This window comes from Thamnophis elegans, chromosome 6 (assembly GCF_009769535.1).
Source record: "Thamnophis elegans isolate rThaEle1 chromosome 6, rThaEle1.pri, whole genome shotgun sequence".
Taxonomy (NCBI): Eukaryota; Metazoa; Chordata; class Lepidosauria; order Squamata; family Colubridae; genus Thamnophis; species Thamnophis elegans.
In genome coordinates this window covers 3415672-3430657 of record NC_045546.1, presented here as the reverse complement: position 1 = coordinate 3430657, position 14986 = coordinate 3415672, and the positions used below count along the sequence as shown (strand labels likewise).

The 14986-nt window shown below is 41.6% G+C and overlaps 1 protein-coding gene across 1 annotated transcript in view; it reads left to right on the top strand.

Moving 5' to 3' along the window:
* PAK1 (p21 (RAC1) activated kinase 1) overlaps positions 1-14986 on the top strand; it is a 77045-nt gene that overhangs the window by 11538 nt on the left and 50521 nt on the right. The gene's annotated exons all lie outside the window — the stretch shown is intronic.

Here is a 14986-nt window from a genome sequence, read left to right as displayed (position 1 = left end):
TTCCTTTTTCCTCCCTTCTTTCATTCCTTCCTCTTTCTCTCCTCCCTCATAGCCTTCTTCTTTTTATCCTTCCTTCCTCTTTCTTTTCTTCCTTTTTCTTCCCTTCTTCCTCCCTTCTTTCATTCCTTCCTCTTTCTCTCCCTCCCACATTCCTTTCCTTCCTTTCCTTTTTCCCCTTCCTTTACTTTCCCTTCATCCTTTCCCTTCCCCTCCTTTCCTTTCCCTTCCCTTCCTCCTTTCCTTCCTTCCCTTCCCTTTCCTTCCTTTCCTTCCTTTCCTTCCTTTCCTTCTTTCCCTTCTTCCTTTCCCTTCCCCTCCTTTCCTTTCCCTTCCCTTCCTCCTTTCCTCCCTTTCCTTCTTTCCTTTCCTTCTTTCCCTTCCTTTCCTTTCCCTTCCTCCTTTCCTTTTCTTCTTTCCCTTCCTTTCCCTTCCCCCTCCCTCCCTTGCTTTCATTTACTCTCATTCCCTTTCCCTCCCTCTTTTCCTTTCCCCCTTCCCTTTCTCCCCCTCTCCTCTCCTCCCCTTCCCCCTTTCCTTTCATTTACTCTCACTCCTTTTCCTCACTTCTTCCTTCCCTCCCTCCCCTCTCCTTCATATATATTACATTTTATGAACTGGAAAATGATTCAACAAGGCTGCCTTTGTGGGTGGAAATACGCAGGGCACAATTTTCACTCTTGGTGACTGCATTGCCTCTCCTTGTGGTGTCCCCCATAAGGAACCGCTGACGCCAGGCGGGTTTAGGTTGGCAGATCTGAGAAACGGCAGGGCTCGCTGGACTGACTCCGTTTCCCTAATTTACGAATTTAACAACATGGTTGATATTCAACACAAGCCAGGAGTGGGCGGGAGAAAGGAAGGAAGGAATGAAGGAAGGAGAGGGGGTGATGGAAGGGCAAAAAGGGAAGGAAGAGAAAAGGGGAGGGAAGGAAGGAAGAGAGAAGGGGAGAGGAAGGAATAGGGAGGAAAGGAATAGAAAAGGGGAAGGAGGGAGAGAGGGAAGGAAGGGAGAGAAGAGGAAGGAAGAGAAAAGCGGAAGGATGAAGAGAGAGAAGGAGGGGAGAGAAGAGGGAAGGAAGAGAAAAGGGGAGAGAGGGAAGGAAGAGAAGAGGGAGGGGAGAGGGAAGGAATAGGGAGGAAAGGACGAGAAAAGGGAAAGGATGAAGAGAGAGAAGGAAGGGAGAGAAGAGGGAAGGAAGAGAAAAGGGGAAGGAGGGAGAGAGGGAAGGAAGGGAGAGAAGAGGGAAGGAAGAGAAAAGGAGAGAGAGGGAAGGAAGGAATAGGGATAGAGGGAAGAAAGGAAGAGAAAAGGGAAAGGAGGGAGAGAGGGAATGAAGGGAGAGAAGAGGGAAGGAAGAGAAGAGGGAGGGAGAGAGGGAAGGAATAGAGAGGAAAGGAAGAGAAAAGGGGAAGGAGGGAGAGAGAGAAGGAAGGGGAGAAGAGGGAAGGAAGAGAAGAGGGAGGGAGAGAGGGAAGGAATAGAGAGGAAAGGAAGAGAAAAGGGGAAGGAGGGAGAGAGAGAAGGAAGGGGAGAAGAGGGAAGGAAGAGAAAGGGGGAGAGAGGGAAGGAATAGGGAGGAAAGGAAGAGAAAAGGGAAAGGATGGAGAGAGGGAAGGAAGGGAGAGAAGAGGGGAAGGAGGGAGAGAGAGAAGGAAGGGAGAGAGAGAGAATGAAGGGAGAGAAGGAAGGAAGGAGGGAAAGAAATTCTCCAAATTTTGCTGCTTTTTTTGCACTATACAGGAGCTAAAATAATTGCTCCCAAATTGCTGCGCCAGCAGTTTGGATGATAAGGGGACCATTGATGAAAAAAGCCAGGCTGTTTTCCCTCTAGCCTCCCGTGTTAATTAATGTTCTGCTTACCGTGTTGGAAAACGCAGGCGTGATACTAAATTGAATCGGACACAACTTGGGCCTGAGGTGTGGCTTACACTGGATGGGTTCGAGCAGGAGGAAGAGAACCATCTGTCTGGCATGCTTTCCTTTGCCCCTCACGGGTTGAGAACGGGTGTGTGTGTGTGGGTAGGCTGGATGGCCTCTAGGGAGCTCGAAGTCTATAAAGAAGGTCTCTTTTGCAAGGATCCCAGCAGCTGGCAAATGTCTTGAAAAACGTTTAAGAAGACGTTGGATATCCATTTGTCTGAAGTGGTGTAGGGTTTCCAGCCTAAGCAGGGGGTTGGACTAGAAGACCTCCAGGGTCCCTTCCAACTCTGTTATTCTATTCTATTCTAAATGGATTTAGATGTGGGCTAAGAGTGGCTTGTATGGTGAGCTGTAGTCTTATTGTTGCTCACTTCTATTACGGCACTAAGAAAATTGGATTTTTATGGGAATTTTAAGAAAATCTAGAGAAGTAATACTTTTATTAAGCCAAGTGAGCTTGTGTGTGTGTGAGAGAGGGAGGGAGGGAGGGTGGGAGAGAGAGAGACAGACAGACAGACAGACTTTGGGCCAATCACCAGGAGACGGTGAGTTCTAGTCCCGCCATAGATATGAAAGCCAGCTGGGTGACTTTGGGCCAATCACCAGGAGACGGTGAGTTCTAGTCCTGCCTTAGGCATGAAAGCCAGCTGGGGGACTTTGGGCCAATCACCAGGTGATTGCAGTTGTTAAATTAGTAACACAGTTGTGTAGCACATCTGGCTTTCACGTGAAAGCCCGATGTGTTACACAATTGTGTTACTAATTTAACAACTGCAGTGATTCACTTAACAACCATGGCAGACAGACAGACATATTTTCAAAGACTGAACAGACATAATGAGCTGTTCAATCATTATGTTGGCACCGAACTTCAACACCGATGCTATATTTAAAATTCTGACTCAGGGCTACACGATATGCGGATGACTTAAATTGTGATTTCTTTTTATTTATACTACCTGAATCACCTTCCCCAATGCTAGTTTACTTTGTCACTCAGGGACTGTCCAATTGTTCTGTTTTATTTTTGTCCAGATAGGAGAAAATAGCAAATATGGAATGCAGAACCAGAGTTGAGTGCGACGTATAACCTGCTCGCATTATAACCATTTGTTTAGTGGCCGTTCAAAGTTACGACGGCCCTGAAACAAGTGACTTATGATCATTTTTCACACTTACGACCGTTGCGCGTCCCTGTGTTCAGGTGATCAAAATTCAGACGCCTGACAGCTGACTCATATTTATGACGGACGCTGAATCCCAGGATAGCGTGATTCTCCTTCTGCGACTTTCTGACAAGCAAAGACAATGGGGAAGCCGGATTCGCTTAACAACCGTGTGACTAATGTAATGACGGCAATGATTCACTTAACAACTGCGACGAGGACAGTCAAAAAATGGGGCAAAATTCACTCGGCAAACGTCTCGCGTCAACCTGTGCCTCAATTGTGGTCATATAGTGGAGGACCACCTGTATTTTTGGTGGAGGTGGAGGGGTCTGTCATAACGTCAAACGGTTGCTAGGAGATGGTCATAAGTCAAGGACTGTCTGTATCCGATACAGACAACCTTTCCTGGCATTATCAAGCGATTCTGCTTTTTCTGCTTGCTAATTCAACCCCGTTTTCCTCACGGATTCTGTGGGAAGTGGTAAGTCAACTGATCCTCAACATGGAAAGTGGCTTTGTGAGATCCCATGTGATCCCATGAAAGAAATGTTCTCTGTGTTTCCTCTAAGCAAATTTGTTTGTCATGCGCGATGCACTGCATGTGATGATCTCCCACCAAGAAACGTCAGTGACTGATAATGGATTGATGTGGCTTGTAGAAGGGGGGAAAGAAATGATGTCATCATGGCTTCTTCCAGATGTCTGTGCATGAATGGGGTCTTTGAGGATTACAGGAGGAATTTTCCCAGCTGATCTTGAGTGTCTCGAGTTCGAAACACCGCTCTTTTAAAAAAAAATAAAACCAGTTTATTTATATATTTTCCTTAATATACATGTTTTACGAACAGCGTATTGTCTGAGTTACTTTGCTTATGTAATAGTATATAATATAATAATATATTAAACGTAAAACATACATAATAGTATTTTTCCACTTTCTGATTTCCACATCTATTATCCAACCATTGGTAGAATAAGTCCCATGTTTGATAAGTATTCTGTATCTTTTTATCTTGAATGCCCACCTACCCATTTCTGCCCAATCTAGTATTTTTTTAACCACATCGTCTTCTCTGGGGGCTTCCTTGTTTTTCCAATGTCGCGCATGTACAATTCTTGCTGCCGTCAAGACATGTGATATTAAATATATATTCCCTTTATCCTATTTTTCAGGTACTAGGCCTAACAGAAATATTTGTGGCTTAGAGTCTGTGTTGCTTTAACATTTTTTCTAACCATTTATGTATTTTTGTCCATTATTTTTTTTTTGCCTTTCCACCTTTTTTCTTATTCTTGGCTCAAGAGTTCTTTTAAGTTTTAAGTTTTCTTAAGAGTTCTTTAAAGTTCTTTTAATTATTCAGGTTGGGAGCCATTGTTTGGAGGCCCCCAAATTTCCATTGCTAAGCGAGGCAATTAACTGAATTTGGGGCCGTTTTATAGCCTTTCTCACCACCGTTGTTAAGCGAATCACTGCAGTTGTTCAGTTAGTAACGTGATTATTACTAAGGTCTTACAGGTGTCTGGGAGAAGCTGCGATGACATCACACATGCTATGATGTCATTGTACAGATAGTCCTTGACTTACGACCACAATTGAGCCCAAAATTTCTGTTGCCAAGGGAGACAGGCGTTAAGAGAATTTTGAGCTTTTAAGTGAATTTTCAAGTGAATCTGAATTTTGATCACGTCAAAAGGCAGCAATGGTCGTAAGTGTGTAAAACAGTCATAAGTCACTTTTTTCAGTGCCGCTGTAACTTTGAATGGTTGCTAACTGGTCACTTACAAGAGCAGTGAAAATAGTGACCGTTTTTCACACTTACGACGGTGGTCATGCAATCAAAATTCAGATGCTTGGCAGCTTGCTTACATTTATGAATCCCTTTTGCGACCTTCTGACAAGCACGGGGAAGCCAGATTCACTTAATGACCGTGTGACTAACAACGGTAGTGATTCACTCAACAACTTTGGCTAGGAAAATCGTAAAATGGCGCAGAATCCACTTAACGCCTTGGCAACAGAAATTTTGGGCTCAATTGTGGTCGTAAGTCAAGGACTAACTGTACAATGACATCATAGCATGTGTGATGTCATCATAGCTTCTCCCAGACACCTGTAAGATCGTGGTTAGGAGTTGCAAGTATCCTAAGTTTTGGCTGGACCATATTTTCAATCTTAGACCGAAATGTTCAACCAATCCCCAATGGGACAATTTGGCTGCCTTCCCATAATCCAATTGACCTGGTTATTGGAAGGAGCTATTTCTGCATTCCCACGTGCATGCAATCAATAAAGTAAACAGGCAGGTTTATTGATTTATTATGAGAGAGTTATGTATTTATTCATATTTACCGTATTATGAGAGGGATCCTGGAGTCTTAGTGAACAACCAGTTAAATATGAGCCATCTGTGTGCGGCGGCAGCCAAAAAAGTAAACGCAATCCTAAGATGCATTAACAGAGCTATACAGTCGAGATCAAGGGAGTTGCTAACACCACCCTGCAAAGCCTTAGTAAGGCCACACCTAGAGTACTGCATCCAATTTTGGCCACCACATTATAAAAAAGACGTTGAAACTCTAGAAAGAGTGCAGAGAAGAGCAACAAGGATGATTAGGAGACTGGAGGCTCGAACATACAGTGGACGGGTGCAGGAACTGGGCCTGGCTAGTCTAGTGAAGATGAGGACCAGGGGGAGACATGACAGCAATCTTCCAATATTTGAGGGGCTGCCACAGAGAGGAAGGGGTCAAACTATTCTCCAAAGCACCCGAAGGCCAGACAAGGAACAATGGATGGAAACTGACCAAGGAGAGATTCAACCTGGAAATAAGGAGGAATTTCCTGACAGTGAGAACCATCAACCCATGGAACAGAAGTTGCCTTTAGAAGTTGTGGGAGCTTCATCCCTGGAGGCTTTCCAGAAGAGATTGGCCTGCCCATTTGTCAGAAATGGTGTAGGGTCTCCTGCTTGGGCAGGGGGCTGGGCTAAATGACCTCCCAGGTCCCTTTCAACTCTGTTAATCTCTTCTATTTATCTTGTTTATTTATTTATTGAAAGGGGCAAGAGATTTATACGATCTGAAGAGAAAACAGAGTATTGAAAATAATTGAAAATAATTATACGGCCACTCAACTTTCACTCCTTTGCCTTTCGCATCCCTGGCTAAACCACCAGAACAGGGTCGTGTTAACCAGGTTTAAAACCTGGTTTGGCTTGCAATCCCCTCGTTCTTAACAGAATTGGCGAAGCCGGTTGTGTGAACAAAACTCCCGGGTCTCACGTAAGAGGGAATTCAGAAGAAGCTTTTTTTAAAAATTGCCTACAGAAATGCGTTCTTCGCATCAATTTGGAGAGCTTTCGACTTGATTAAAAATCTTGCTTTTTTTGGATCTCGGGGGGAAAAGTGGTGCGATCCCAGACTTTGAAAGCAAACTAAAAACGTTCAGGTTTATAGTTCTCCGATGTAGTTTTTTCATAAGGGACAGTTTTATTTCTGAAATGGGCCTGCGTGCGTTCGCTCGACCTCCCGGCGCAGCTGTAATCTTAGAAGGCTTGGCTGAGGATGGCACATTTATTTATACCGTGAACTTGATCGCTCTTTAAAAATAGCCCCTAATAAAATGCAGGTTATTCTGATCGGGATGGCCAATTTCCTGATTGAAAGCTTCTCATTCTCCCAAATAACATTTCTACTCGAAAGCAGGAAAATGAATTTCGAAAAAGGAGGTCTCGGGCAATAAAAAAAAAAAGTATATCTGGAAATAGATTAAAAAGAAGATCTGCGGTGCCTGACTATTATTATTTGCTCCAAAATACTGGTCGGAGAAGCTTCTGCAATATTTTATTGCAGGAGATTTCTTCGAGGTCAGCGGCTGACATTACAATGGAAGTCAATATTGCTCCCTGGGGACTGCCTTGGAATTGAGGTCGGTCTAAATGTTATTTTGATGGCCACCCCAAAGCAAAGATTTATCGGTCGGGGATTATTGGAAGGATCCTTTAATTGCCAAAATAAAATTAAAATAAAAACCAAAATAAAATAAGAATAAGCATCCATGGTGGCAATTTAAGAATCGCCTAGTCAGCTTAAAGCCGATGAAGAAAACCCGCTTGGGAAATCCTCAGCGTAGGACTACCCAAAATTTCCGTTACGAAGCGAGACAGCTGTGAAGTGAGTTTCTGCCTCATTTTACGACCTTTCTTGCCACGGTTGTTAAGTGGATCGCTGCAGCTCTTAAGTTAGTAACAAAGTTTGTTAAGTGAATCTGGCTTCCCACGTTGAGTTTACTGGTCGGAAGGTCGCAAAATCACAAGATTCCCCCCCCCCCCGGGACGCTACAACCGTCATTAATATGAGTCAGTTGCCAAGCGTTTTAATTTTGATCACACGGAGATGGAGATGCCGCAGCGGTCGTAAGTGTGAAAAGGCTTAAAAAATGAATGGTCACTAAATTAACTGTTGTAAGTCCTGTATCTGCAATCCCGCCACAGCAGTCCTATTTTATAATTTATGATGAATGTATTTTATGAATATGATCATGGGTTATCACTGGTTGCTTGTATGTATACAGAGATCTTATGCAACACAGACAAATTCCTTGTGTGTCCAATCACACTTGGTCAATAAAGAGTTCTGTTCTATTCTATATTCTATTCTATATTCTATTCTTATTCCCATATTCTATTCTATTCTGAATTCTATTCTAGACTATTCTATTCTATTCTATATTCTATTCTATATTCTATTCTTATTCCCATATTCTATTCTATTCTGAATTCTATTCTAGACTATTCTATTCTATTCTATATTCTATTCTATATTCTATTCTTATTCCCATATTCTATTCTATTCTGAATTCTATTCTAGACTATTCTATTCTATTCTATATTCTATTCTATATTCTATTCTATATTCTATTCTATATTCTATTCTATATTCTATTCTTATTCCCATATTCTGTTCTTATTCCCATATTCTATTCTATTCTATTCTATCCTATTCTATTCTGAATTCTATTCTATTCTAGATTCTATTCTTATTCCCATATTCTATTCTATTCTGAATTCTATTCTATTCTATTCTATATTCTATTCTTATTCCCATATTTTGTCCTATCCTATCCTATCCTATTCTTATTCCCATATTCTATTCTATTCTATTCTGAATTCTATTCTATTCTGAATTCTATTCTATTCTATTCTATATTCTATTCTTATTCCCATATTCTGTCCTATCCTATTCTTATTCCCATATTCTATTCTATTCTGAATTCTATTCTATTCTATTCTATATTCTATTCTTATTCCCATATTTTGTCCTATTCTATCCTATTCTTATTCCCATATTCTATTCTATTCTGAATTCTATTCTATTCTATTCTATATTCTATTCTTATTCCCATATTCTGTCCTATCCTATCCTATTCTTATTCCCATATTCTATTCTATTCTGAATTCTATTCTATTCTGTATTCTATTCTTATTCCCATATTTTGTCCTATGCTATCCTATCCTATTCTTATTCCCATATTCTATTCTATTCTGAATTCTATTCTATTCTGAATTCTATTCTATTCTATATTCTATTCTTATTCCCATATTCTGTCCTATCCTATCCTATTCTTATTCCCATATTCTATTCTATTCTGAATTCTATTCTATTCTATTCTATATTCTATTCTTATTCCCATATTTTGTCCTATTCTATCCTATTCTTATTCCCATATTCTATTCTATTCTGAATTCTATTCTATTCTGAATTCTATTCTATTCTATTCTATATTCTATTCTTATTCCCATATTCTGTCCTATCCTATCCTATTCTTATTCCCATATTCTATTCTATTCTGAATTCTATTCTATTCAATTCTATTCTATATTCTATTCTTATTCCCATATTTTGTCCTATTCTATCCTATTCTTATTCCCATATTCTATTCTATTCTGAATTCTATTCTGAATTCTATTCTATTCTATTCTATATTCTATTCTTATTCCCATATTCTGTCCTATCCTATTCTTATTCCCATATTCTATTCTATTCTGAATTCTATTCTACTCTACTGTACTCTACTCTACTCTACTCTACTCTACTCTACTCTACTCTACTCTACTCTCTATTCTATTCTTATTCCCATATTCTACTCTACTCTACTCTATTCTTTCCTATTCTGGACTCTGTTCTGCTCTACTCCACTCCATCCTATTCTGAAATAATCTCCCATGTTTTTTTTTAAAAAGAAAGTTCTCTCAAAGGTAGTTAATTTTCCGTCATAAAAACAATGGATCAGGAATTCCAGAATTATTTTTTTAAACTAACAAATTCCACGGTCTGAAAAACTTTGAACAGTGTTGTTTTAGCAGAGTTCTTTCAGCGCTACCACAAGTCTTTAATTGGATGTATTTAGCATTCGCAGTGACTTTGCAAACCCCTCACGCCCCTAATTTTAATCCCCCGAGATGAGAAGTTGCTGGTAGCGGCTGACACTCGCCTGCGGTCACTTCTCCCCCTGGATTTTGACCGCCATTGTCCGGAGGCACTCAAGCATACCTCTCTGGTGGGAGGGACTAGAAACTTGCTTTTCTGCTAAATGGGCGGGTTTTTGGAGGTGAGATGGAGGAAAATAAAGAGGGGGTTGATTTTTTAAATTTATTTTTTTTGCTGAGTCTCGCATTCTTTGTGTGCAGTTTGGAAGAAGTGACACATAGGGACTGGGGAGAATTCACCAACAGGTAGTCCTCGACTTATGACCACAATTAAGTCCAACATTTCCGTTGCTAAGCGAGACAGTCGTTATGCGAGTTTGGCCCCATTTCTTGCCACCGTTCTTAAGTGAATCATTGCAGTCGTTAAGTTAGTCACAGTGAATTGGGCTCTCCCAGTGACTTTGCTTGTTGGACGGTCACAAAAGGAGATCGGGGACACGGCCACCGTCGTAAATATGAGTTCATCACCAAGTGTCTGAATTTTGATCAAGCGATTGATTTTTACTGCAGAAGCTTTTTCCTTGGTTGATTAATTTAGGTCCAATCTTGGTAGCTTTGAGATGGGAAGACTTCAACTCCCAGAATTCCCCAGCCAGCATACCGGCTAAGGAATTCTGGGAGTTGAAGTCCACCCCATTCTGAAAGTTGCCAAGTTTGAGAAACACTGGGTGGGAATGAAAACTAAGCCAAATTATTTTGATATTATAGATATTAGATCTTTTTGAGCTTTAGAGAAACCTGGCCCTTTCTGTTATGACCGAGGCTTCCCAAGAGCATGAAGCAAACTTCTTGTCCCGACAAAAATTCCTTTTATTAATTGACTGTGAATTCTGCTCCTTCACATCCAGCAAAGTCTTTCAAGGGAGGATTTACAGTCACAGACCTTATCAGGCTTGGAGAGCTGACAGGCCGATCTCTGCAAAACCTGGCAAGGAATCTCGGAGAGTCAGGAACCAATGAAGTGAACTAATGGTCTCCTGCAAACTCCACTCCCCTGTTGCTCCCTCTTTTATTTCCTCTGGGAGGGGCCATTCACCGTCCACCTGTGGCCTTACTCCCAAGTCGACCCCTGTTCCTTAGCTGCTCCCTTCCTCTGGCAACTCTGCGCATGTGCACACTGGGAACAGGTTCCAGCTCTTCTTCTGCCCAACTGATGTCCGACTCCAAAGGCAGCTGAACACTGTCAGACGGCCCTGGCCCCCTCTCTGCCTCCGACACAGAGCCCTCATCAGAGCCTTCCCCAGACTCCAGGACTGGCCCATCTTCCTCCCCAACCTCCTCACTGTCCGCCACTGCGTCCTGGCGGGCCACAACACTTTCCGAGCTGGGAATGCAAGAAGGGAAAGGAACTGAATTGTTCTTTTATTGATTTACATCCTCCCTATTTTTACAAATAACTCAAAGGCGCGAACCTCCTATTTTCCCCAGCAATTCTGTTAGGTAGGTTAGGTTGAGGGAGAGCGATTGGCCCAAAGTCATCTTTCATGCCTAAGGCAGGACTAGAACTCACCACCTCCCTGCTTTCTAGCCCGGTGATTTAATCACTAGACTGGCTCTCTGACTTCCAATTTTGGGCTCAGTTTTGGTTGTAAGTCGAGGCCAGCCTATAGCTGACGTCTTGCCGATCACCGAAGTGTTTTTAAGAAGTTTGTCTGGAATGGTGCAGGGTGCCCCGCCTGAGCAGGGGGTTGGACTAGATGACCTCCAAGTCACAAAGACCTTATCTGGCTGGGAGAGCTTCCAGGCCCATATCTGCAGAACGTGGCAAGGAGTCTCGGAGAGTCACGAACCAATGAAGCGAACTAAGGGTCTCCTGCAAACTCCACTCCCTTTTCGCTCCTCTTTTAATTTCCTTGGCGGCATCTTGCCGATCACCGAAGTGTTTTTAAGAGGACAGCCGTTTGTCTGGAATGGTTCAGGGTCTCCCGCCTAAGCAGGGGGGTTGGACTAGATGACCTCCAAGTCCCTTCCAACTCTTGCTATTCCGTATTCTGTTCCGTAAGGTTTCCTGACTCCTTCCTTAATGGGCGTCCTGGTTCTTTTTCCTCCCTTGAAATTTATGCCGACTTAATCCTACAAAGGCCTGCTTGCCGAGACTCCCATGAATTATAAATGCTCGCCTTTTTTACGAGGTCTTCTGGGGGAAATGCAGATAATTGGAAAGCAGGAGTGCTGGCTCAGGCATTTACTTCCCTACCTCGTTCGGTTTCATCAAAGCCCCTCTGCTTTTATGAGATTTTCCCCCTCCCACCCATAAGGAAAAGGGGAATTTGGATGAATTTTATATGGGTGGAACGTGTAGCATTTCTACCCTGTTTTTTTGTGTGTGTGTTCCTTTTAGTGTCCATTTGTGCGAGGTTGAAAAAAATCCCTGCATTTTACCGCCAGCCGTCGGTGGTCTCTGCTTTCCATGATTTCGCTCAACTCTGAGGGAAATTGAAAGAAATTTGGAGGGGAAAATAAGATAGATCAAGGGAATTGCAAAAAGCATACAAGTAGTAAAATTGCAGAACGTATACAGGTAGTAAAAGGGACGCAGTGGCTCCGTGGCTGAGACGCTGAGCTTGTCGATCAGAAAGGTCGGCAGTTTGGAGGTTCGAATCCCCAGCGCCGCGTAACGGAGTGAGCTCCTGTTCCTTGTCCCAGCTTCTGCCAACCGAGCAGTTTGAAAGCAGGTAAAAAATGCAAGTAGAAAAATAGGAACCACCTTTGCTGGGAAGGTAAACCATGTTCTGTGCGCCTTTCAGCATTGAGTCATGCTGGCCACGTGACCATGGAGACGTCTTCGGACAACGCTGGCTCTTCGACTTTGAAATGTAGAGTGAGCACCGCCCCCTAGAGTCGGGAACGACTAGCACAGATGTGCAAGGGAAACCTTTAACTTTTATACAGGTGTTCCTTGACTTAAAATCCTTGATTGAGGGACTGTTCGTACTTACAACGGCGCTGAAAAACAGGGAGTTAGCACTATTTTTTCACACTTACGACCGTCGTAGCATTCCCCCATGGTCACATGATCACCATTCAGACCCTTGGCAGCCGACTCATATTTATCATGATTGATAGATAGATAGATAGATAGATAGATAGATAGATAGATAGATAGATGATAGATGGAGAGATAAGAGAGAGGAGAGATAGAGAGTTGGAGAGATGAGGAGAGATAGATAGATAGATAGATAGATAGATAGATAGATAGATAGATAGATAGATAGATAGATAGATGAGCAGAGATAGATAGATGATAGATAGATAGATGATAGATAGATAGATAGATAGATAGATAGATAGATAGATAGATAGATAGATAGATAGATGAGCAGAGATAGATAGATGATAGATAGATGATAGATAGATAGATAGATAGATGATAGATAGATAGATAGATAGATAGATAGATGATAGATAGATAGATAGATAGATAGATAGATGATAGATAGATAGATAGATAGATAGATAGATAGATAGATGATAGATAGATAGATAGATGAGCAGAGATAGATAGATGATAGATAGATGATAGATAGATAGATAGATAGATAGATAGATAGATGAGCAGAGATAGATAGATGATAGATAGATGATAGATAGATAGATAGATAGATAGATAGATAGATAGATAGATAGATGAGCAGAGATAGATAGATGATAGATAGATAGATGATAGATAGATAGATAGATAGATGATAGATAGATAGATAGATAGATAGATAGATAGATAGATAGATGATAGATAGATAGATAGATAGATGATAGATAGATAGATAGATAGATAGATAGATGATAGATAGATAGATAGATAGATAGATAGATGATAGATAGATAGATAGATAGATGATAGATAGATAGATAGATAGATAGATAGATAGATAGATAGATAGATAGATGATAGATAGATAGATAGATAGATAGATAGATAGATAGATGATAGATAGATAGATAGATGGATGGATGGATGGAGAAATGGATGATACAGTAGATGATAGATGGAGAGATAAAAGAGAGGAGAGATAGAGAATTGGAGAAATGAGGAGAAATAGATGATAGATAGATAGATGGATGGATGGATGGATGGATGGATGGATAGATAGATAGATAGATAGATAGATAGATAGATAGATAGATAGATAAAATACCCCTTAACACCATTAATTTTACTTATTAATTTGTGATATTCTTATTCCCATTTCTTGTTCAGGAACTCCAGTTGATCAATGTTTGTAGCATCCTATCTCTCCGCCCCCCCTTGCCCCCAGAAAACCCTGCAAGGTAGGACAGTTCCATAGTTGAGGGAGAACTAGAACCTGGATCTTCTGGGCCCAGCAGAGGACTTTCCCTGCCACACCACAACTTTAGTGTGATGTACAAGAGTGCTTTCTGAATTAAAGTTATTGTGTGTACATTGTAGGACAATGGAATGTTTTTTTTAATTGCTTTGTCATCTACCCATAAAATAGCAATGGCTGAAATGTTTTTGTTTTTTAAAAAAAGCAAGATAGATAATATCAGAAGGAATAAAATGAAATTTGGGGGTTTGGATAAGGAGACCTTTTAAAATAAAGCCAGAAAACAGAGCAATGACTAGAAGGAAGGAAGGAAGGAAGGAAGGAAAGGAAGGAAGGAAGGAAAGCCTTTTAAAATAAACCCAGAAAACAGAGCAATGACTAGAAGGAAGGAAGGAAGGAAGGAAGGAAGGAAGGAAGGAAGGAAAGAAAGAAAGATAGAAAGAAAGAAAGAAAGGAAGGAAGGAAGGAAAGCCTTTTAAAATAAACCCAGAAAACAGAGCAATGACTAAAATGTGGAAGGAAGGGAAAGAAAGGGAAGGAGGAAAGGAAAGGAAGGAAGATAAAGGAACACTTTTTAAAAATAAACCCTGAAAACAGAGCAATGACTAAAATGGAAAGAAGGAAAAAGAAAAGAAAAGAGAGGGAGGGAGGGAAGGAAGGGAGACAAGAAACAGGATCTGCTTGTTGATCCCAGAAAGATAAATATTCCAGTTAAGGAAATACAAGGAAATTGGCATGCTGTGCACATTTCCTTAATTTAAAATTTCGTCCTGAGAAGGCATGGCTGCCACATGAGGCCACGAACAGCAGGCCCTCTCTGAGGGAGGTGCTACATGTGCATCCATCTTTCCAACCTTGGCAATAAAAGAGGAAAAGAGAAACTGAGGCACGGAAGCCCTTGCCAGGATAGGCAGATATGAAACGGGGATTCTGGAGGTTTCATCGGTCGGATCTTCACTCAGAGAGGCTAAAGGCAGGTAAACCGAGACAGCGATGCTTGTCCGATATCCTGCGGCTTGGCCAGGCAGCCAACCAGGCACAATGTTGGCACGGGCGCAAGGATGGCATTGCGCCAAAGCCACCATTAATATTTGCATTCAGGACTGACGCAGGGACGCCCTA